The sequence below is a fragment of the Hylobates moloch genome, unplaced genomic scaffold (assembly GCF_009828535.3).
Source record: "Hylobates moloch isolate HMO894 unplaced genomic scaffold, HMol_V3 SCAFFOLD_8, whole genome shotgun sequence".
Taxonomy (NCBI): Eukaryota; Metazoa; Chordata; class Mammalia; order Primates; family Hylobatidae; genus Hylobates; species Hylobates moloch.
This window is the reverse complement of record NW_026652283.1, coordinates 109,917,205-109,940,618: the sequence shown is the minus strand read 5'-3', so window position 1 is coordinate 109,940,618 and position 23,414 is coordinate 109,917,205. Positions and strand designations below refer to the sequence as shown.

Genomic DNA, 23,414 nt, shown 5'->3' with positions numbered 1-23,414 from the left:
TACGCTCCAACTGCAAGGGAATTGAGAACATACTGTCCGCATTTTCCAGAAAAGACTAACATTAACAGAATAAATCTTTCGCCATGAAAATGAAAACTTTGTGTAAATATTTATATAATTAAATTTATTCAATCAATCCATTGGGTTAGGCCGATGGAAGGATGCTTTGTTTTTTTATATTGAGATTGAAGGAGGCAAGAAAACAATTCTAATCTCAAGATTCAAATAAATAAATAGTAATACTGTTTGTAGATGTCATTTAAAAAGATTTATGCATACAGAATGCAAATGGGTAATGCCCTCAGGGATCCTACCATGGCTGTATATTATTTGCTATGCATACTAGATAATGAAGTTTAAAAATATAAATGGGAAACACAGATGTTTCCTCAACAAATACTTTTAAATCATTTCAATGTGTTTTCATTCCACACCATAGCCAGGTAAGCAAGACAAGGGTAAACAGTTAACAAAGAAAACATCATTGGAATACTCAGCAATAAAAAGGAATGATCTATTGGTACGCATATCAACATGGATCATAATTACGCCAAGGAAAAGAAACTCAACAAATAGAATATATACTGTATGATTCCATTTATATACAAGTCTAGCAGATCGGTGTTCACCTGGGGATGGGGGTTGGGGGAAGAGAAGGGCAAGGATGGACCCAGAGAAGCAGGAGGGTCAGATTACCGAGGGGTACATGAAACCTTTTCTGGGGATGTATATATTTTCGATTTTGGTAACAGTTTCGTATGTGTATACATATGTCAAAACAAATCAAATTACCTGATTTAAATATGTGAGTTTATTGTATATCAATTATAGCTTAATAAAGCTATACAATGGGGAAAATATCTAAATGATACGGAACGGACGAGCTGGGACGGGGGGAGCATGGTCCTTATAAATAATATGGAAGAGGCCAGGCACCGTGGCTCACACCTGTAATCCCAGAAGTTTGGGAGGCCGAGGTGGGTGGATCACGAGGTCAGGAGTTAAAGACGATGAGCCTGGCTAAGATGGTGAAACTCCGTCTCTACCAAAAATACAAAAGTTAGCTAGGCGTGGTTGAGGGTACCTGCAACCCCAGCTAAAACCCCGTCTCTACTATAAATACAAAAATTAGCCAGGCGTGGCTGCGGGTACCTGTAACCCCAGCTACTCAGGAGGCTGAGGCAGGAGAATTGCTTGAACCAGGGAGGCGGAGGTTCCAGTGAGCCAAAATTGTGCCACTGAACTCCAGCCTGGGCGACAGAGTATGACTCCGTCTCAAACAAACAAACAAACAAAAAAGATACGAAGAGGGGAAGGGAAGGGCTGGGTAGAGGTGAAGGCGTGGTCCCTGGCTCGGGTTCCAAGCCCACAGACCTCGGTGAGGACAGGCATTTCCTGCCCAAATGTTGCATTTCCCAAGACCACCCTGGCCTGCCACAACCCATCCGACGCCTATAAAAACTCCCGAGACCCTAGCAAGGCACAGACAGGGGCAGGTGGACGTCGACAGGAGCACGTCAGTGGAGGAACACAGGCGCTGGACATCGAGAGGCACGCACCGGCAGGCGCCAGCAGGCCACCAACCAGCAGAAGCAGAACAACGCAGAGTTTGGCTGGGGCAGTCCGAGGAGAGCCCAGGCCACTGAGTGGCCCAGCTCCCGAGGAAAGCCCTCCCACTCTACCCACTTCAGACTTTCCCTGAGCTACTTGCACTCAATAAAAGCTTGCACTCATTCTCCAAGCCCACACGTGATCTGATTCTTCCGGTACACCAAGGCAAGAAACCGCGATACCGAAAGCCCTCTGTCCTTGAGACAAGGTGGACGATCTAACTGAGCAGGTTAACACAAGCCGCCTACAGACGGCAAAACTTAAAGAGCACATGGTAGCACATGCCCACTGCGGCTTCCGGAGCTGTCAACATCCACCCCGAGACGTGGGGCCAGAGCCCCACAGCCTGCCGTCTGTATGCCCCTCTAGACCTTTGAGCAGCGGAGCACTGAAGCAGCGAGCCGCTCCCCCTGTCTCACGCCCTGCGAAGGGGACAAGAGAACTTTTCCTGTTTCAGAAAAACAAGGCATAGTTAAAATTCTGAGTAATTAAGACACCTGTCGTATGAAAAGCTACAGAAAATATAAGCTATACTAGACACAGGAGACTACCAGAGGCAGATTTCAGGATCAGGGGAATTCAGGAGGTTTCACAACACTGAAAAAGTCATTCTGAGCACTGAAAGACTGTGCCTAGTTAATATTCATCTGCAAAATATATACTTCTCATTTCCTTAAGGTTTTTTTAAGGTAGCTGGGATTAGAGGTGTGCACCACCATACCCGGTTTAAGGTTTGACAGAAATACTTATAACTTCCTTCATAGTAGTAAAAATAGCTAGGCGGCACTTATTGGGAACTTGCTGTAAACCACACCCCAATCTAATGGATTATCCTATTTAATTCTCACCTAAGAACCTAAGAGACGTGTATAATCTTGACTCTCCGTGTTACAGATAAGGATATCTACACTCAGGAACATTAAATAACTTGCTTAGTGTCACCCACCACCACAGTGGTGGAGCTGGGATACAAACCCAGGTGGTCTGAATCCAGAGTCGAACCCTTGAAATTAAAGTTCTGGCCTTGTTCTTCATAAACAGAATCCTGTATGCTGACTCATACCTCTGATGGCTTAAGGAGACTCTTTCTTCATTGCATAGCTACATTTCTAAGTCTGAACGCTAATCTTCTGCGTGGTAGCAGCAGAAACGGTCAGTAGTAAAGTGATGGCAGAAGACAAGGGGAATTACGGCAGGAAAAAAAATATGACCGGAAATCAACAGAATTCGTTTTGGTCATGTCCTCACTGATGACTGTAAACATGTGCAAGCCATGTCTCCTGCTTGGATCCATTGCCTTTATGGTAAAAATTAAGGATTTGAACTAATTGATTAATTCTAAGACTCCTTCCATCTTTGTGATCCTGCTGGTCCTCTTTTGAGGAATACTTCCCGCATTTTACAACCTGGATTAAAAATTCTCCATGGGACCAGCATGGTGGTTCATGCCTATAATCCCAGCACTTGAGGAGGCTAAGGCAGGTGGCTCACTTGAGGCCAGGAGCTCCAGACCTGCCTAGGCAACATGGCAAAACCCTATCTCTACTAAAAATCCAAAATTTAGCAGAGCATGATGGCACATGCCTGTAATTCTAGCTACTCAGGTGCCTGAGGCAAGAGAATTGCTTGAGCCTGGGAGGAAGAGGTTGCAATGAGCCAAGATCATACCACTGCACTCTAGCCTGGACGACAGAGTGAATCCCTGTCTCAAAAAAAAAAAACTAGTTGAAAAAAACAATTCTCCATGAACATAATACATTTCAGATACACGGCTTTCTTCATCCCCTCAAACACCCAGCCACCTTCCCATCCCTGCCATATCTTGCAAGATTCTTCACTATTTCCTCAAGATCATCTGTTCACAAGGATCACCCATAAAGGCCCAAGAAAAAGGAGGAGGGTCCCGCAACCAGTGACTTCCCTGTTCTGCTAGGCACTCTACACCATCTTTTTCACTTGATAAGCATGCAAGAGTTAATTTGGGCTTTCAAGGGGTGAAAAGGAGAAGCCCCCACCCAGAAGCTCATTCCATTTTCCTTGTGTAGCTTCTGACATCTTAGATGATCCAAAGTCCTACTACGTGGTGGCTAAAGTTACGAGATTCCGTTTATTTCTAATTCCTATTGGTTCTTTAAAGTGGCCACTCTCTCTTTGCACTGAAAACACATCATTTTCTCTTTTTAAACGGATAGATTTTGTGACCCTTTGGGGAGACATAAAAGCGAGAGAGCAACTAAGTAAGGCAGTTGTAAACCATTTCAGCATCTATAAAACCTTCTCCTTTATCACAAAAGAAAAGGGGAAAAGCAGCTGGAAAAAAAAAAAAAAGCACAGCTGACAGGGAACTTGATATCTTTAAGAACAACTTCTCTCATGAATTTTCATCTCCATATTTTGGGGTTTCCACTGAATTGAAAACTCTTTCCAGAAAAACACTTCTCATGTGTGATAACTACTTTCACAATACACTGGGGAGACAAAACTCTTAAAAATTTCAAGGAGTATCATGTCTATTTTTCTATAATTCTACCTATATGTCAGCTCTTTATTTCTATTCTGTATTTTACATACTCTCACCTATTTTCAAAAACATCCTGTTCTAGCTCAGAACATATAATTTATGTTTTTATTTAGTACTCTGTTTTTATTGAGTCATTTAGCAATTATTCTATGATAAACCAAAAATTAAAATATAGATCATCCCTTTCCTACATCAAACCAGACTTACAAAATTCACTTCTAACCTTTATCATTGCACAGACCGGTTTTCTTTGGTTGCGTTCACCATGCACACACTATTTTCTAACTTTTTGCTTGATGTCTCCATTTATCTGAGTCCAGATATCTGTCATTTTGAATGGTACAATATTCCATTGTTTTGCTAAAGCAGTTCGATTAGCCATCTTTCAGCTGGTTGTTTCCACACATGTTTATAATCCAGTCAACCATTTTTAAACAAATAAATTTTGTTTGTTCCTACTGGAGCTCCTTCCTTAGGCTATAATCTGAAAAGTGGGGTTAACACATTTAAGACCATAATCAGCCCCTGTGACTTCTATTATAAATCACTTTTATTATTATAAATGGCTCTCCAAAAGAGGTATTAGCAATTTGCAATGTCACCAGCAAAATTATGACCCTACCTTTTTCTTCATAGTCTCTTTCACACTGAAATTTCTGGGCTTTTATTTTAGGGTGATTTTATTTGGGAAGAACACTTGTATACCAGTGTCCATCCAGTGGTTGAGAACTCCTGAGTTACGAAAGTCCCAGATGTCAACTAATGCATTAATTATTCCTCAGAGGTGATATTTAGAAAAACAGAGTTTCTATGATCAAGTGACTCTGGAAAATGTTGTGTTAAAGTTAACAAGTTTCATTGTTATGGAAGATCCCAAAGACTTTAATCTACTAAAAGAATGATGTAGAATCTTTTAGTTCTTTGAAATCTGTCACATTTATGTAATACTCTTAATGCCCCCTTTTAAAAAGGTGTATTGATCACCTATTATATGCCAAGTGCTTTATATGCCTCATAACTCATTCAATACTCCTGACTGCCTGATAAAGTCATTATTACAAATCTTACTGTTACTAAAATATGAAAAACTGAGACTCGAAAGGCTAAATAATGTACGTAAAATTCCAAGGCTGATATGTAATGTCAGGTTTCAAACTCATTGTCTACTTTTTGTGGATTCCCCATTATACCATCCTGCCTCATAACACAATGTTTAAACATACTGTCAGTTAGCCAGTTTCTGTTCTTCTTTTTGGTGGGGTGGGGATGTTCGGTTTTCTAGTTTTCCTGTTTACTGAGTTATCGATACACAGATGAGTAAAGTACAACCATCTTAAAGGTACAGCTCAATGAGTTTTTACGTATTATACCCTTCTATAACCATCACATGGATCAAGATACAAAATTTTTTTTCATCAGCTTAGGATATTTTCTTTCTCAACAGAGATTGGTTTTATGCTTCTCATTCTATGTAGGGCATGGTACTGAAGTTATTCAAATAGGTGTGTAATAAACTCTGATCAGAGAAGGCTGAAACTAGAAGTGACATCATAGTTTATGGGTTCCAAACTCTTCAATTTACAGATGTGCAGACTGAAGGCAAGAAGGAAAGTGACTAAAGACACAACAATTCAGAGCAATTCTGCTACACAGTGCTGCCCTTGCTGGCCACTGGCTGGTTACTTCTACACATTGTACTGCAGACAAAGTGAGGGGTAACCAGAAGACAGGATGTGTAACAGAGAAAGAAGGCCAGCTAAAGAGTTTTGCAGTGATATTTTAATTTTAAACAAGTGTTGAAGTATCCAAAACATAAAATTGGTGAAGAAATGCTCATCAAACTGACTTTAATGTAAAACACTATTTTTCAATGTAAAAATATCAACACACTTTGGGAGGTTGAGTGGGTACTTGAGGTCAGGAGTTTAAGACCAGCCTGGTCAACATGGTGAAACCCCATCGCTCCTAAAAATACAAAAATTAACCAGGCATGGTGGCGTGCACCTGTAATCCCAGCTACTCGGTGGTTGAGACAGGAGAATCAGTTGAACCCGGGAGGCAGAGGTTGCAGTGAGCCCAGATTGCGCCACTGTACTCCAGCCTAGGGGACAGAGTGAGACTCCACCTCCATCAATCAACTGACAAATAACACTTTCCAACCAAATGAATTTGCCCTTCCAAGTGGTGTCCTTGGGAGGGCAGACACTTATTCCAAGAATGCCCTGTTGCTCGTGACTTCTTTTGAACCCTCTCTTTGAGATTAATTTCAGAGCTACTTTGAGTTAAACAAACCAATTTTATTTTTAAAAACTACAAAATCAGCACCAGAATAGGTACTGGATGTGTGTCTTCCAAATCATAAGAAAACAAAAATATAATCCATATAACTAAAGCAATAGAGAATTATAAGAAACATTTAAAGTAGAAAAATTTTCCCAACTTGAAAACATATTAGACCTATGAAATGTGATGAACATGAATAGGTTAAACATCCCTAACAAAGACAAAGATTCTCAACATCCAATTATATGCTGTTTACAAGACAGACCTAAAGTCAAGTGACTCAGAAATCAAAAACAAGAGGAGCAAAATGTATCCAGAAAATGCAAATGAGAAGAAAAGCTGAATGACAACATTTATATCAAACAATCCAGAATATGAATCAAAAGACCATTTAACAGGACAAAGAACATGTGAAAAACGTCAACCTCATTAATAAAAATTTCATTTATATGAAGAAGTTTTAATTTATCAAACAGGTATTTTAATTATAATACTTTTATCATAGATGGTACAGCCAAATAGGCATATTCATATCATCAACTCTTAAGAAGACAATATGAAAATGACCAAGATATTGTGGATATATATGACTGAATGAAATGCACCCATTAAAAAAAAGTTTCAAAATACATTTAATGATGTGGCAATGTTATCATACAATACTAGGCAAAAGAGGAAAGATACAAGATATATACAGTAGGACCTCAAATTATCTTAAATATTCATATGAGATATTTTTAAAACTAGAAAAAGAAATAGTCTGGTTAAATTGGGGAAGATCTTTAGTTATTTCTTTATGCTACTTGTTCCTATTTTTAAAAAAGAGAAAGCCTCAAGTCCAAGATAAACGAAAACATGGCATTAGAAGACACAGCTTCCTCAAATTCAGGCATCCAGATATTCAGACCCAGACAAATACCATCCCCAGGTACTGATGAGGGGTCATAGAAAAAAAAATAGTAGAATCCTGACCCTCTTGTCACCTTCAGGCTCCAAAACCCCATGATTTTTATTTTCATCCAAGGACTGGCTAATATTTGATATAGTTTAGACATATGTGCCCCCAAATCTCATGTTGAAATGTAATCTCCAACGTTGAAGGTGGGGCCTCCCAGAAGGTGACTGGATCATGATGGCAGATTTCTTATGAATGATTTAGGACCAATCCTATGGTGCTGTCCTTGCAAGATCTGGTTGTTTAAAAGTGTGTGGTACCTCCCCTCACTCTCTCTCTCTCTCTCTCTCTCTCTCTCTCACTTCTGCTCTCACCATGTGATGTATCTGCTCCTGCGTCACCTTCCACCGTAAGTAAAAGCTCCCTGAGGCCTCCCCAGATGCTGAGCAGAGGCCAGTGCCATCCACATACAATCAGCAGAACTGTGAGCCAATTAAGCCAGCAGTCCCCAACCTTTTTGGCACGAGGGACTGGTATCATGGAAGACAATTTTTCCACGGGGGTGGGGCAGGGCTGGGGGAGATGATTTGGGGATGATTCAAACTCATTACACTTATTGTGCACTTTATTTCTATTATTATCACATTGTAATATATAAGTAAATAATTATACAACCCACCATAATGTTGAATCAGTGGGAGCCCTGATCTTGTTTTCCTGTAAGTAGACGGTCCCATCTGGGGTTGATGACAGACACCGACAGATCATCAGGCATTACATTCTCATAACGAGCTCACAACCTAGATCCTTGATATGTGTAGTTCACACTCCTATGAGAATCTAATGTCCCCACTGATCTGACAGGAGGTGGAGCTTAAGCAGTGATCCAAGTGATGGGGAGTGGCTGTAAATACAAATGAAGTTTCGCTCACTCACCTGCCATTCACCTTCTATGGGGCCTGGTTCCTAGCAGGCCATGGATGAGTATGGGTCTGTGGCCCAGTGGTTGAGGACTCCTGAATTAAACCTCTTTTCTTTAAAAAGAAATACCTAGTCTCAGGTATTCCTTTACAGCAATTCAAGAACACCCTAACACAATATTTAACCAGAATATAGACTGTTCATTTTTTCTTTATTCTATGCTCTCCAAACATATATTACTTTCATAAGCAGAGTAAATTAATAAATACAAAAATACAGTTCAATTACCCATTTTGTTCGTAAATCTGTCCTACAGAGATATAGATTCACCAATGCTAGAAAAAAGAATGTGCCAAGTGCTCTAGGATAATTCTGAACAAGAAGTTCCAAAAATATTTTAAGTGAAGGCAGACTCATGGGAGTAGCTTCCCAAAGTATCTTCATTGAATTACTTTGCATTCATTTTGATTTACATATTTTGACATGTTAGGGTATCTTAAAATAAAATTGTGCTGATTATGTTAACATGTCATTTATTTAATACCTTGAAGGAAGAATAGATAGGCATTTAAAAGAGAAACTTAATAAAAGTCATTATATTCCTATATGCTTTTTTTTTTTAGAGACAGATTCTCGCTCCATCGCCCAGGCTAGAGAGCAGTGGTGTGATCATAGTTCACTGCAGCCTCAAACTCCTTGGCACAAGCAATCCTCCCACCTCAGACCCCAAGTAGCTAGGATTACAGGCCCTTGCCACCACTTCCAGCTGTTTTCTTGTAGAGATGGGGTCTTACTACATTGCCCAGGCTGGTCTCAAAGTCCTGGTCTCAAGTGGTCCTTCTGCCTCACTCCCCGAGAAAGCACTGCGATTACAGACAATATTACTGCAACTGGCTATGCCTGTAGGCTTCAAATGAGATTTGTACTCATTATTGCTGAGAAATAATCAGATTCCAGGTTGCTCAGGAAGATCTATGTCTCGGCAAAATATATACCCTAAAAATTATGACACAGAGGACTACGTACTGTCACTGTAGGGCTGGCATGCACAGACCTAAGAACACCTAAGTAATTGGCGGGACACAGTGGCTCATACCTGTAATCCCACAACTTTGGGAGGCTGAGGCGGGTGAATCACTTCAGGTCAGGCATTCGAGACCAGCCTAGCCAACATGGTGAAGACACAGCTCTACTAAAAATATAAAAACTAGCCAGGCTCAGTGGTGGCCACCTTTAATCCCAGCTACTCAGAAGACTGAGGCAGGAGAATCACTTTAACCTGGGAGGGGAGGTTGTAGTGAGCCAAGATCATGCCACTGCAGTGTAGCCTGGGTGACAGAGCAATACTCCATCAAAAAAGAAAAAGAAAAAAAAAAAAAGAAAAAAAGAAAAGAAAGAGAAAGAAAAGAAAAGAAAAGAAAACCTTAGCAATCATGGCACCCAGCTTCTCACTGTCCTAGAAACCACAGTTCAGAGGGGGGACATGAGTCTCCCAAGACCTGGGTTACCTCTTTTTCCAGGCACAGCTGCATCACTAAGTGTCTTCTAAATTTCTCCTTCCTGCTGGATTTGCATAATGTGATTATCACCATCATCCATTTTCTTCCACACTGAATTCTTTACCGCTATAAGAGAAATTTTAATGGGATGGAGGGCAGGTGATTGAACAGGCAAATCTCTCATGCCCCCTTCCTCCAGCATAAATGCACATGTGCCTCAGAACTGTCAGGCACTATGATGGGGCTACAAATCCTGCCCTCCTAGAGAAGTCACAGATTATTTCCCCTGCCATAAATCAGAAGACAGTGGGCTATAAGAAAGCGTGTGCAGGGCGCTACAGAGGAGCAAAGGGAAGGAGCATCTAATCACATTAGACTACTCAGACTCAAATCTGAGTCAGGAAGGGCAGGTAGGAGTGCAGGTGAGGTAAGAAACGGGAGACAGGAAAAGAGCATTCTAGACAGGGTTGGGGGGACCCTTGAAAAAAGGCACAGACATGAGAAAGCATGGCAGAGTTTGCGACCTGTGAGGAGCACAATATGGCTGGAATTTCAGATGCCTACAGGAATGTGGAAGGGAGGGAGTCTATAGAGAAGGCTGGGAACCTCTGCTAAGGGATGGAGCCATGGCCTAAGCGCAATGGAGTCGCAAAGACTGTATCTGTGACATAGTTTTAAATGTTCATTCTGAGTCCATGATGTGGCTGGGCTGGAGAGGTGAAGACTGGAGGTGTGGAAACAAGCAGAAGGTTCCAGCAGTTACCCAACTGAGAAGGATTGGTGCCAGACTAGGGGCAGGTTCAAGAGACATTCTAGGCATAGAGTCAGGGCTCAGTAATTGTTCTCACATAAGGTGAGGAAGAGGAAGGAGTGTTTCCAAAATTTAACTTTCTTCTTGTTCAAAAAACAGTTTTGAACAGTTGAACACATTTGTGTCCAATAACAAAATGGTCCTGTCCTCAGACTTTGAGATCCAAATACTGAATAAACATTGATAACAAAAAGGGAGGCAGAGGCCAATGAGGTTACTTGAGAGATTGGACAGTAACATCAGACTTGTTGACAAGAGGCAGTATAATGCATTGTCATAGTGCCAGATTAACTCAGGTCCAAATCCCAGCCTGGTCACTTGAGACCTTGGGCAAATTATCCTTTTAAATTCTAGTTCTCTAATTTCTAAAAGGAGGAGAATAATGCGACCTACCTGAAGAGATTAACCAGGAAGCTTCTATAAGAAGAAAGCAGGCTGGGCATAGTGGCTCACACCTGTAATCCCAACACTTTGGAAGGCCAAGGCAGGCCGATTACTTGAGGCCAGGAGTTCGAGACCAACCTGGCCAATGAGGGGAAACCCCGTCTCTACTAAAAATACAAAAAAATAGCCAGGAGTTGAGGTACGTGCCTGTAATCCCAGTTACTCGGGAGGATGAGGCAGGAGAATTGCTTGAACTCGAGAGGCAGAGGTTGCAGTTAGCCAAGATTGTACCACTGCACTCCAGCCTGGGCAACAGAGTGAGACTGTCTCAAAAAAAAAAAAAAAAAAAAGTGCAAAATACTATATCTGACCTACAACGAGTACTCATTAAATCACTATCATCATTCAGTACAGAGGATTTCCAAGGGCTGGAAAAGAATCTTTTTTGTTGTTGTTGTTGAGAAAGGGTCTTGCTCTGTTGCCCAGGCTGGCTGGAGCACAGTGGCATGATCATAGGTCACTGCTGTCTCGACCTCCCAGGCTCAAGCAATCCTCCCACCTCAGCCATCTGAGGAGCTGGGACTACAGCAACAACCACCAGGCCTGGCTAATTTATGTTTTTATTTTGTTGAGATGGGGGTCTCAGTATGTTGCCCAGGCAGGTCTTCAACTCCTGGCTTAAGCAATCCTCCCACCTTGGCCTCCCAAAGCACTGGGATTACAGGCATGAGCCACTATGCCCAACTCCTTTTTTAAATTAAAAAAAAAAATAGCTTTTATTTTTAAAATATCCTCAGTTATGGGTAGTGGGTGAGAAAGAATGTTAACACTCTGGTATGTAGCCATGGACTGAAAGTTATCAGATGCTCCTTCTCAAGTCCAACCAGGAGCATCAGAGGGAACATGGATCCCTCAAGTGGGGGCTGTGAGATACTCTCACACCCCAAATCTGCTAGAAGAACAGTGGGAAGCAAAAGCTTAAAAGCTGATGTTACGGTAACAGAAAAGTCTTTTAGGCAAAAGGAAGAGAATCATCTATTTTGCACTCTGAATAAACAGAAACTTAACAATGTAAATATGTTGTGAGAAGTAAGAGGCCTTGGTCATTTTTACAAAAATGAAGAATGAACAACTAGTCTTGAGTTCTTTATCAGGAAAACCGTAATAAAGAAACGAATACTACAAGTAATAAAGAAGTAAATACTGTATTTAAGTTAGTGACGTCTAATTTTCACCCTAGGATTCTTAAGAAAGTCAGTCGATAGAAAGATAAAACTCTTAGGCCAGGCGCGGTGGCTCACACTTGTAATCCCAGCACTTTGGGAGGCCGAGGCGGGCGGATCACGAGGTCAGGAGATCGAGACCACGATGAAACCCCGTCTCTACTAAAAATACAAAAAATGAGCCAGGCGTGGTGGCGGGCGCCTGTAGTCCCAGCTACTCGGAGAGGCTGAGGCAGGAGAATGGCGTGAACCCGGGAAGCGGAGCTTGCAGTGAGCTGAGACTGCGTCACTGCAGTCCAGTCTGGGTGACAGAGCGAGACTCGGTCTCAAAAAAAAAAAAAAAAAAAAAAAAAAAAAAAAAAAAAAAAAAAAAAACCCTTACCTGCAGTTTTGAAGGAGTGAGGTCAGGGGTGTGCTGGTAAATTTTTAACAACCAGCTTGATGAGGGGAAAAAACACCCCTGCATATCTTGAATTTTGTACACAAGTTTATTATAAATTTTACTGAGCTAGGAATGTGTCACACATCCTAAATTCCATATAACCAATTCATTTGTTAATTTTTATACAATTATTTTATCTATAGAAAACCTATGTTTGTATATGAGGAACAAGTGTACTTCCAACATGAATACATGTAGATATTTTCTTCTAATAATATATTATTAGGAATAATGGCCAAGCACAGCAGCTGTTATGTGTAATCCAAACACTTTGGGAGGCCAAGGCAGGAGGATTGAGGCCAGGAGTTCAAGACCAGCCTAGGCAACGTGGCAAGACCCAGTATCTACAAAAAATATTTTTTTACATTAGCCAGGTTTGGTAGCAAGCACCTACAGTCCCAGCTACTCAGGAGGGTGAGGCAGGAGGATCTCTTAAGACCATGAGGTTGAGGCTACAGTGAGCCATGATCACACCACAGCACCCCAGCCTGGGCAACAGAACAAGACACTGTCTCTAAAAAACAAAAATAAAAGAGTAAAACAACACATCATTCACTCATCAATGGCAAGAGTGATTCCTTTGCTGAGTCAGATAATTGTTTCTGAATATGAGAATATTTTCCACAATTTTTTGTGCTATTCACAAAATGCTACAGACAACAGATACTATTAACTTTAATCTTCAATTTTCTTCATCATTTTCTTAAGCCTACACAACAAACAATAACTCAAGTCCTGGTATGTAGTCAATACTTCCATAAAGTAAATAGTCCATCGTGGCCAATTTCAAGCTACAACATGACCACTGGTTAACACAGAGTTTGGAAGAAAAGCACAGTGGAACACGGTTATGTAATATTTTTATAATACAGGTATAATGCACTTCATTGTTTGACATTTACAAAACTTCTCAATGCCTTCCTCCAGGTCATCATTAAAATGTGTCGCTATTTGTTGAACTTGACTAAACACGGTGGTTGTTTTATTGTTTAGGGATCCTAAATATATCCACGTTTGAATGCTGAGATGTAATTCCAAGGACTACCTTTATTAAACTTGGCTACAATACTATGTAATGACTTCCACTCAGTAGCATACTTGACCCAGATCTTACTGGTTCATGAGAGACAACTATTAAATTTTCAGGAATTTTACAAGCCAGTTGTTAAATGTACCCATTGTTTAAAAGAAATCATATAAACTTATAATTAAATTATATTTCAAAACAAGGATTAAATATTCAAGATTCATCACTTCACATTCATATTACTACATTTTACTGTTACCTAGAGGTTATTCAGGGTAGTAGCATATAAATTTGAAAGGGGTATAAATGGAGTTAAACTATTTTAAAGCCCTTGCGTTGTCCAGGAAGTGGTAAAAGTACTAGTTTATATTAGCCTTTAATAAGTCAAAGATAAATACACACTCTCTAAGGTAACCACTAAAAGAATGTAAAATAATGTGTAATTAACAAGCTAGGCTGGGCGCGGTGGCTCACGCTTGTAATCCCAGCACTTTGGGAGGCCGAGGCGGGCGGATCACGAGGTCAGGAGATCGAGACCACGGTGAAACCCTGTCTCTACTAAAAATATAAAAAAAAAATCAGCCGGGCGTGGTGGCGGGCGCCTGTAGTCCCAGCTACTCAGAGAGGCTGAGGCAGGAGAATGGCGTGAACCCGGGAGGCGGAGCTTGCAGTGAGCCGAGATCGCGCCACTGCACTCCAGCCTGGGCAGCAGAGCGAGACTCCGCCTCAAAAAAAAAAAAAAACAAACAAAAAACAAAAAAACAAGCTAATAAAGAGGGAGGAAAATCAAAAAGTAACGCTTAAGTGAAAAAAAGGCAAAAAAGGAGAAAAAATAAACAAGAAATGGGTGAGAAAAATAGAAATTAAATAGTAAGATGGTAGATTGAAAGCTAAATCTGTAATTCTGTTAAAGGCCAGCAGATACTCCAAGTACAAGACAAAGATAGACACAGTAGATAAAATAAAATTCAAGTCTGCTGCTTAGATGACGGGTTGATAGGTACAGGAAACCACCATGGCACATGTATACCTAGGTAACCAACCTGCACATTCTACACATGTATCCCAGAACTGAAAGTAAAATAAATAAAAAAGAGGCATACCTTCATCATAAGGATATAGAATGTTTGACAGTAAAGGGATAAAAAAGATATGCAAATACTAACCAAACAAAAACTGGGAAATCTTAACTAGACTTTAAAGTAAGAACTATTCTCATCAGATTGATATAGCAATTCTAAATCTGTATGCATATAATAACATCTCCTTGAGATAAAGAAGAAAGTGAATGAATTAAAGGGAGAAATAATAATAATCCTTAATCATAGATATGTTAATATACCTTTCGCTGGTGTTCACAGAGTAAACAGGGAAAACAATCTGTGAAGATATTGTGAACAAAAATGTTTCTATCCTTTTACTTTTAACCTCACTATAACCTGAATTTGAGAAGTCAGTCTCATAAACAGCATAAAAGCATCCTGTCACATTTTTTAAGAATTGAACAATACTATTAACACTCTTCAATACTATATCCACCAACTGTAGAATGTGAATTATTTTCAAGAGTAGATAGAATGTTTACAGCAATTAACTACATGCTGGGCCAGAAAGCAGAACTCAACAAATCTCTAAGAATTGAAATTACAGAGTAGGTTCACAGACCTCAGTAAAATTGAGCCAGAAATCAATAACAGAAAGATGACTGGAAAATCCCCAGGTGTTTGGATATTAACCAATAAACTTTTAAATAATTCATGAATCAGAAACTACTTAGGACCTGTTGAAATAAATCCTTTCAGAGGGGAAATCTCTAAGCCAGAATGGGCTTTTTATCTATTCATTGAAAGTGGTGAAATAATGATCCCTCTTAATGATCTAATGACCTAAGATGATTTCTCTCTTGTATTAACGGATCATGTACTTAAGCCTGTGCCTATGAAGGAGGCTCATCTTATAGGTCTAGAAGAGCACTGGAGGCAAATGGCTAAATATTTTAGATCCGGTCCCTGGACAGCTACTCCATGGAACACAAGAATCTTCTATTTTACAATGAGCAATAGCACAGTAAGTTACGTGCTAAACCCTTTGTCTTTTCTTCTAGTGCCCAGCACCATTCTCCTAGTGGTAGAATGCCCACCCTCGTCCCTAGACTATTTGGATCACCTCTTCAACAGTGTAGCCCCTCTGAGATTATCTGCCATCTACTATCTCTGGTTCCTGATAGCCCTTATTGTCAAGGGATTATTATCTTGACTTTCACCTGGCTAAGAGACCTGCCTCTGATGTTTGAGATTATATACATAACACCCACAAAAATATTCTGGATTTAAAAAATTTTGTATTCTCCAACCAATGAAGATCTCACCATGCTTTTGTCTCCTACTGAACTGTTTACATGTCTTAATATACTTCCTGTAGCTAGTATAAACCATAAAGCATTTAGAACATAGAACAAAGATAATATTCAAAAGATAATTTTAAGTGTTTAAAAATAGCCAACACCGTATATTAATTGGAGTAATTAACACTAAGTACTGCACACATGCCCCCAAATCCCAGTGGTTTAAAGCAACAAAACTTTAGTTCTCTTTTGAATAACTCTAATATGTTAATGGAGTTTGGAGTCTCCCCCAAACGGTGACTCAGAGGATCAGGCTACTTCCGTCTTGTACTTTTACCATCTTCTTCTTTTTTTTTTCTTTTTTTTTTTCTTTTTTTGAGACAGAGTCTGGCTCTGTTGCGAGGCTGGAGTGTAGTGGTGAGATCTCAGCTCACTGCAACCTCCACCCCCCAGGTTCAAGCAATTCTCCTGCCTCAGCCTCCCAAGTAGCTGGCATTATAGGCATACACCACCATGCCCAGCTAATTTTTGTATTTTTAGTAGAAATAGGGTTTCACCATATTGGCCAGGACGGTCTTGATCTCCTGACCTCGTGACCCACCCACCTCGGCCTCCCAAAATGCTGGGATTACAGGCATGAGCCACCGTGCCCAGCCGGTTTCACCATCTTCTTGCTTCACTGTCATCCTGCTATCACCCAGCTACTAGATGCAGAGGAACAAAAGATAAGTCTAATCAATGACTGAACCATCTCAGCCAGGAAGGGACACGAGTCAGTTCCATTCACATTCTATTGACCAGAAAGAGTATCATGACCCTACCTAGATGGAGAAGGACTGTAAAGTATAGTCTTCCCAGTGACCAGGAGGGAAGTAGCGTGGTCTGTGACACACATCACACTGTCTCTTCCTCCAACAGGCATCAAACCGCAGTCTAATAAGGAGGAAGAAAAGAAAGGAAGTAGCATTCACTGATTTGGGGTACCAAGTTTAATGCTACAAACTAGTTCAACCATTGTGGAAGTCAGTGTGGCGATTCCTCAGGGATCTACAACTAGAAGTACCATTTCACCCAGCCATCCCATTACTGGGTATATACCCAAAGGATTAGAAATCATGCTGCTATAAAGACACATGCACACGTATGTTTATTGCGGCACCATTCACAATAGCGAACACTTGGAACCAACCTAAATGTCCAACAACGATAGACGGGATTAAGAAAATGTGGCACATATACACCATGGAATACTATGCAGCCATAAAAAATGATGAGTTCATGTCCTTTGTAGGGACATGGATGAAGCTGGAAACCATCATTCGCAGCAAACTGTCACAAGGACAAAAAACCAAACACCACATGTTCTCACTCATGGGCGGGAACTTAACAATGAGAACACACTGACACAGGAAGGGGAACATCACACACCGGGGCCTGTTGTCAGGGAGGGACAGCATTAGGAGATATACCTAATGTTAAATGACGACTTAATGGGTGCAGCACACCAACATGGCACATGTATATGTAACAAACCTGCACGTTGTGCACAAGTACCCTAAAACTTAAAGTATAATAATAAAATGCTACAAACTTCATACATGCTGTGTTTAAACAGTAAGAAAACGTAAAACAAATGTCATTCTCCTCAGTTTATACATGAAGAAACTGAAGCATAGAGATATTACATAAGTAAATAAAAAAGTCAGGAGTCGGCTCCAGGTCTATCTGACTTCAAGGCGTGTGTTTCTCTTTTATCATCCCAGGTTTCTCAAAAGATGGTCCACAGCTCACTTGTATCACAGTCATTTGAGGTGCCTAAGCCTCACATCATGCTTACTGAATTAGAATATCCAGGGCTAGAGTATAGCAATCTGCAGTTTTAACAAGTTTCCAAAGCGCCTCTATACTATAGCGAATCATGCTCTCTCTGGAACACAACAGTGAAATTCTAAACAATCTCTTTAAACAAACTAGAAAATGTATGAAAAAGAAATAAGATTCAGTAGGCTTAAGAGGGGAGGCCTTACGGCAACTGGAAAATCCTATAGAACAACAAGTTCAAGGCTGGGGAATTCATCCCAAGCCAGTTAGTTTCCTGGGTAATCTTGGGCAAGTCACGTAACTTCACTCAGTCTGTCCCCCCAAAAATTCTACATTTTCTCCATAGTCAAATGTTGCAGGCTAAATAATCTCTAAAGCATTTTCGAAAGTTATTTGTAAAGATTTAAAGAGCTTTAAACTGAGACAATAAAACAAATACAGGATGAAGAAAGTATTAACCTTTAAATTAACAGATAATCTTAGCAAGATTTTTTGTAGATATACACAGGCTTCTTCTAAAATTTATATGGGAAGGCAACAGAACTAAAAAGTTAAAACAATTTTGAAAAAGAAGAATAAAGTCAGAGGAATCACAATACCCAGTTTTAAGACTTACTGTGTAACTATAGTAATCAACACAGTGTGGTATTGGCAGAGAAATAGATCCATAGATCAATGGAACAGATTACAGAACCCAGAAACAGCTCTATGTAAGAATGGCCAGCACATTTATTTTTAACAAAGGTTTAAAAAGCAACTGAATGGAGGAAGGAGACTGTTTTCAAGAAATGGTGTTGGAACAACTGGCTATCCAGAGGCCCAAAGGGGAAAAAGAAAAAAAAAAAAAATTTTACAATCTAAACCACACCTTTAACAAAAATTAAATCAAAATAGATCCTGGACCTCAATGTAAAATCGTAAAAATAAAAATACAAAACCTTTAGAAAAAAACAAAGAAAATCCTTATAACTTAGGTTTACGCAAACAAATCTTAGGCATGACACTGAAAGCATGATCAGTAACATAAAAATTTCAATTCATTATAAATTTGTTTTCCACAAAGTATCTTGGGAATAGGATGAAAAGATAATCATCAGAAAGTGAGAACATGTCTGCAAAATACATGTCTGACAAAGGACTTGCTTTCAGTATATTTAAAGAACTTGCTAAATAGTAAACAATCTAAGTTTTTTAATGCGCAAAAGACTTGAACAGATAGACCTTCACCAAAGAGAATATGGGTGGTGAATAAGTACATCCTTAGCCAGAGGAAAATACAAATTAAAACCTCAATGAGATACCACTACACACCTATTAGAGCAGCAAGAATAAAAAATAGTGATAATATTAAACTCTGGCAAGCATGTAAAGGAACTGCGTCCCTCGTACGTTGCTGGTGGGAATGTGAAATGTACAACCACTAACGGAAACAATTTGACAGTTTTTTAAAAAGTTAAACATACAGCTAGCATATGACTCAGCAGTCATACCCTTGGGTATTTATCCTCAAGAAATGAAAACATTCTCACATAAAATGTACATGAATTTTCATAACAGCTTTATTTGTAATAGCCAAGAAATTGACACCAACCCAAATGTCTTTCAAACAGTAAACAAACTACCATCCATCCATGCAATGGCATATATACTAATTGGCAACAAAAAGCAATCAACCACTAATACACAAACCAGTTGGATGGATCTCAAGATTATAGAGAGTGAAAAAGATCAATCTCAAAAGTTAAGATTCCACTTATTTGACATTCTCAAAAAGTGATGGAGCATGGATCCATGGCTGCTGGAAGGGGAGCGAGGTTAAGGATGAAAAGAGGGTGTAACTATAAAAAGACTGCACAAGGAAGTTAGTTCATGGAAATGGAACAATTTCGTAACCCTACTCTGGTGGTAGTTACACACATCTAGACAGGTAATAAAATTTCATAAAACTATACACACACACAAACATAAAAAAGCAAGCATAAGGCCAGGCATGGTGATTCACACCTGTAATCCCAGAACTTCAGAGAGGCTGAAGCAGAAGGATCACTTGAGGCCAGCTCAAGGCCAGCGTGGGCAACAAAGTAAGACCTGTCTCTAAAAACATAATAAAAAAATTAGCCAGGTATGGTGGCATGCACCTATAGCCCCAGCTACTTTGGAGGCTAAGGAGGGAGAATCACTTGAGCCTAGGAGTTCGAGGCTGCAGTGAGCTATGATTACACCACTGCACTGCAGCACCTGGGTGACAGAGCGAGATCTCCTATCTTTAAATAAAAAAAGCATGGTGAAAAAACTAGTGAAATCTGAATAAAGTCAGTAGTTCAGTTAATAGTGTTGAACCAATATCCGTGTCTTGGTTTTGATAAACCAAGACATACTATAACTATGAAAGATGTTATCATTGGAGAAAGCTGGGAGGAAAAAGCTGGGAGAATGAACCTGGGCACTCTCTGTACTATTTTTTTCAACTTCTTGTGAGTCTAAAGTGATTTCAAAATGAGATAAAAAGCAGGTAGTATTTGTTGAGCACTGTGCGCTGACATTGCTCTGAGAACTTTACATACATCAATACATTAAGTCCTTACATCTTTGCAGTAGATACTGCTGTATCAGTCAGTTCTCACACTGCTATAAAGATACTACCCAAGACTGGGTGATTTACAAAGGAAAGAAGTTAATTGACTCACAGTTCCACATGGCTGGGGAGGCCTCAGGAAACTTGTAATCATGGCGGAAGGCCAAGGAGAAGTAAGGTACATCTTACATGGTGGCAGGAGAGAGAAGGCTCAGGGGAAACTGCCACTTTTAAGACCATCAGATCTCATGAGGACTCCCTCACCATTATGAGAATAGCATGAGGGAAACTGCCCGCATGATCCAATGACCTCCCAGCACGTCGCCCCCTTGATACACGGGGATTACAATTCGAGATGAGATTTGGGTGGGGACATAGAGCCAAACCATATCAACAATGTTCACTGCATTTTACAGATGAGGAAACTAAGCTTCAGAAAATTTAAGTGAATTGAGCAAGGACACAGTTGCTAAGTAATAGAGGTAGGATTCAAACCCAAGGAGTCCAATTCCAGTGCTTTCGGTCTTAACCAATAAGCTTTTTTTTTGTTTTTTGGGTCTCATCATGCTGCCCAGGCTAGTCCTGAACTCCTGGCTCAAGCAATCTGTTCGCTTCAGTCTCCCAAAGTGCTGGGATTACATGCATGACCACTGTACTGAATGCCAATAAGCAGTATTTTTTAAGGACAAAAAAAAAAGCAGGACAAAGAAAAGGTCAGGATAGGAGTGAACAATATGGGGGGAGGAAAAATAAAAGAACACAAAAATACAAACTGAACACACAATGCAAAAGCCCGGGAAGTGATCTTTCTGGCACCCTCTGTGTCAGTCAGTCCCATAGGAAAGACTGTATTCCATTTTGATCCACTTATTTCTAAGGGACCAAAGAGAAACTGGAGAGAAGGAAGGCACATTCTCAAAGGAATATTAAACAGCTCTTATTCTAATAGGTCAGGGTAATTGGAGTTATTTAATCTACGGGAAATCAAGAGAGTAGTTTAATTGCTACCTTCTGTAAAGACTTTTGAGAGCATGCCCAGAGGATACAGGACAAATCAAAGAGACTTAAACAGAAAAAAAAAAAAAAAAAAAAAGTTTAGTTTGACATTAAAAAACGTTTTCCTGGTCATCTGAGTGAGGACAAAACTAAGACAGATTAGACTTTCTTCTGAGACATTCAAGAAGGAAAAAACAAAACTGGCAGTTCATTGTACTCAAAAATGAAATCTGTTCAGAAGCTGTAACTGGTGCTATGCCAGGACCCATATAAGACATTTGATATGTGTTGTCTGTTTGAATCCTCATAGGTAACTATGAAGTAGGTATGGCTGTTCCCACTTCATAGATATGGAAACTGAGCTTCAGAGAGGCTCAACTCCTGCCTAAAGGCACTCAGCTGCCTGGTGGTGGAGATGTGAAATGCAAACCCAGGCATATCTGCCTTTACAACTCAGATTATTTCCACTATGTTATATACATGTTAAACTTGGAGATTTGTGGACTTTAAGACCAGCCCCCCAACCCCAGCCCTAATGGCATAAAACTTCATCAAATAATTAATTATGGTTGTTTTCCAGCTGTAAAAGTACCTATGCCTCAAAATGCTACTAACCTGATCTGACATCAGCTCCAAATCCACTCATCTCAATCAAGCCCTTCTTTCGAGAACTCTATTTTGTCCAGTAAGGAAAGCTGTGCTTCTAATGTATCATTCTCTCAAACGCATCCCTGTGGGGTATGGAAGTTGAATTAGAAAAAATGACAGAGAAGGAGTAAGCATATGAGTCTCATTTTACAGATCAGAAATTCTGAGATGCCCAGCAGGCCAGGCATAGAATCAAAGCTGTGTATAAGTAAACAAGAGACTCAGGGATCAGGGGAGTCTGACGTCCTGAAGATTTCAACATAGAATGAGTGTAGCCCCATGGATGCCATGGCAGAGCAATGTGGAAAAACTGGGCAGCCCTCTACCCATCCAGGCCAACATAGGCCGAATGAAGACTTCCCGGCTTTGACTGTGCACAGTTGTGGGTAACCACAGTTAGGATGCCAGAGAAGATTAGCCATCCAAGTTCCCACGTGTGTATGTGTGTGTATGTGTCTGTGTGTGTTCTAGTAAAATTTTATTTGTAAAGATTGAAACCTGAGTTTCATATAATTTCTTGCTGATTTAAAAAAATTAGTAGAGTTTAATTTTTAGAGCAATTTTAGACTTACAGGAGAAGTGACAGAAAAAGTACATATATTCCCAACCACCCCCATCAGTTTCCCCCATTATTAACTTCATACATTGGTGTGGTGTATTTGTTACAACTGATGAACCAATATGGGCACATTATTATTAACTTTACAGTAGGATTCACTCTTTGTGGTATACAATTCTGTGGGTTCTGCCAAATGTGTAATGACGTGTACCCACCATTACAGTATGAGGCAACATAATTTTACCGCTCTAAACATCCCCTGTTCTTCAACTACTTTATCCCTCCCCACCAAAAACACCAAAACCACTGATCATTTTGCTGTCTCTATAGTTTTATCTTTTCCAGAATGTCATATAGTTGGAATTACATAGTAGCTTCTTCAGACTGGCTTCTTTCACTTACAATATACATTCAAGCTTCCTCCAAGTCTTCTCACAACTTAATGGCTTTTTTTGAAAAATAGACTAAGAACAGTTTTAGGGTTACACAAAAAGTGATCGTGAACTATGGAGATTTCTCACACACCCGCCTCCCTACAAACAGTTTCCCCGTTTTATTTCCATCTTGCATCCGTTTGGTACATTTGCTACAAATGATGAGCCAATATTGATATGTTATTAAAGTCCAATGTTTTCATTAGAGCTCGCTGGGTTTTGACAGTTGCATAATCGTGTGTATCTACTGTTAGCACATTTGTAACAGACCATTTGTATGGCCACACCACTGTTGGTCTATCCATGCATCTCCTGAAGGACATTTTGGTTACTTCCAAATTTTGGCAATTATGAATAAAGTTGCTATAAGCATTTCATGAGATTTTTGTGTGCGCCTAAGTTTTCAACCGATGTTGAAAT

At 40.0% G+C, this 23,414-nt stretch overlaps 1 protein-coding gene across 5 annotated transcripts in view; it reads right to left on the bottom strand.

The window, feature by feature from the left end:
* Nucleotides 1–23,414, bottom strand: part of CSGALNACT1 (chondroitin sulfate N-acetylgalactosaminyltransferase 1) — a 352,092-nt gene that overhangs the window by 204,196 nt on the left and 124,482 nt on the right. Inside the window, exon 3 of one of the 5 annotated variants that reach the window (XM_058441982.1) lies at nt 21,969–22,084. The exons of 3 other annotated variants lie outside the window; for them this stretch is intronic. The gene's annotated coding sequence lies outside the window, so the exon portion shown is untranslated. Of the gene's footprint in view, nt 1–16,782; nt 16,869–21,968; nt 22,085–23,414 lie in introns of those variants that run through there. One more of the 5 variants, XM_032162334.2, reaches the window with a different exon arrangement.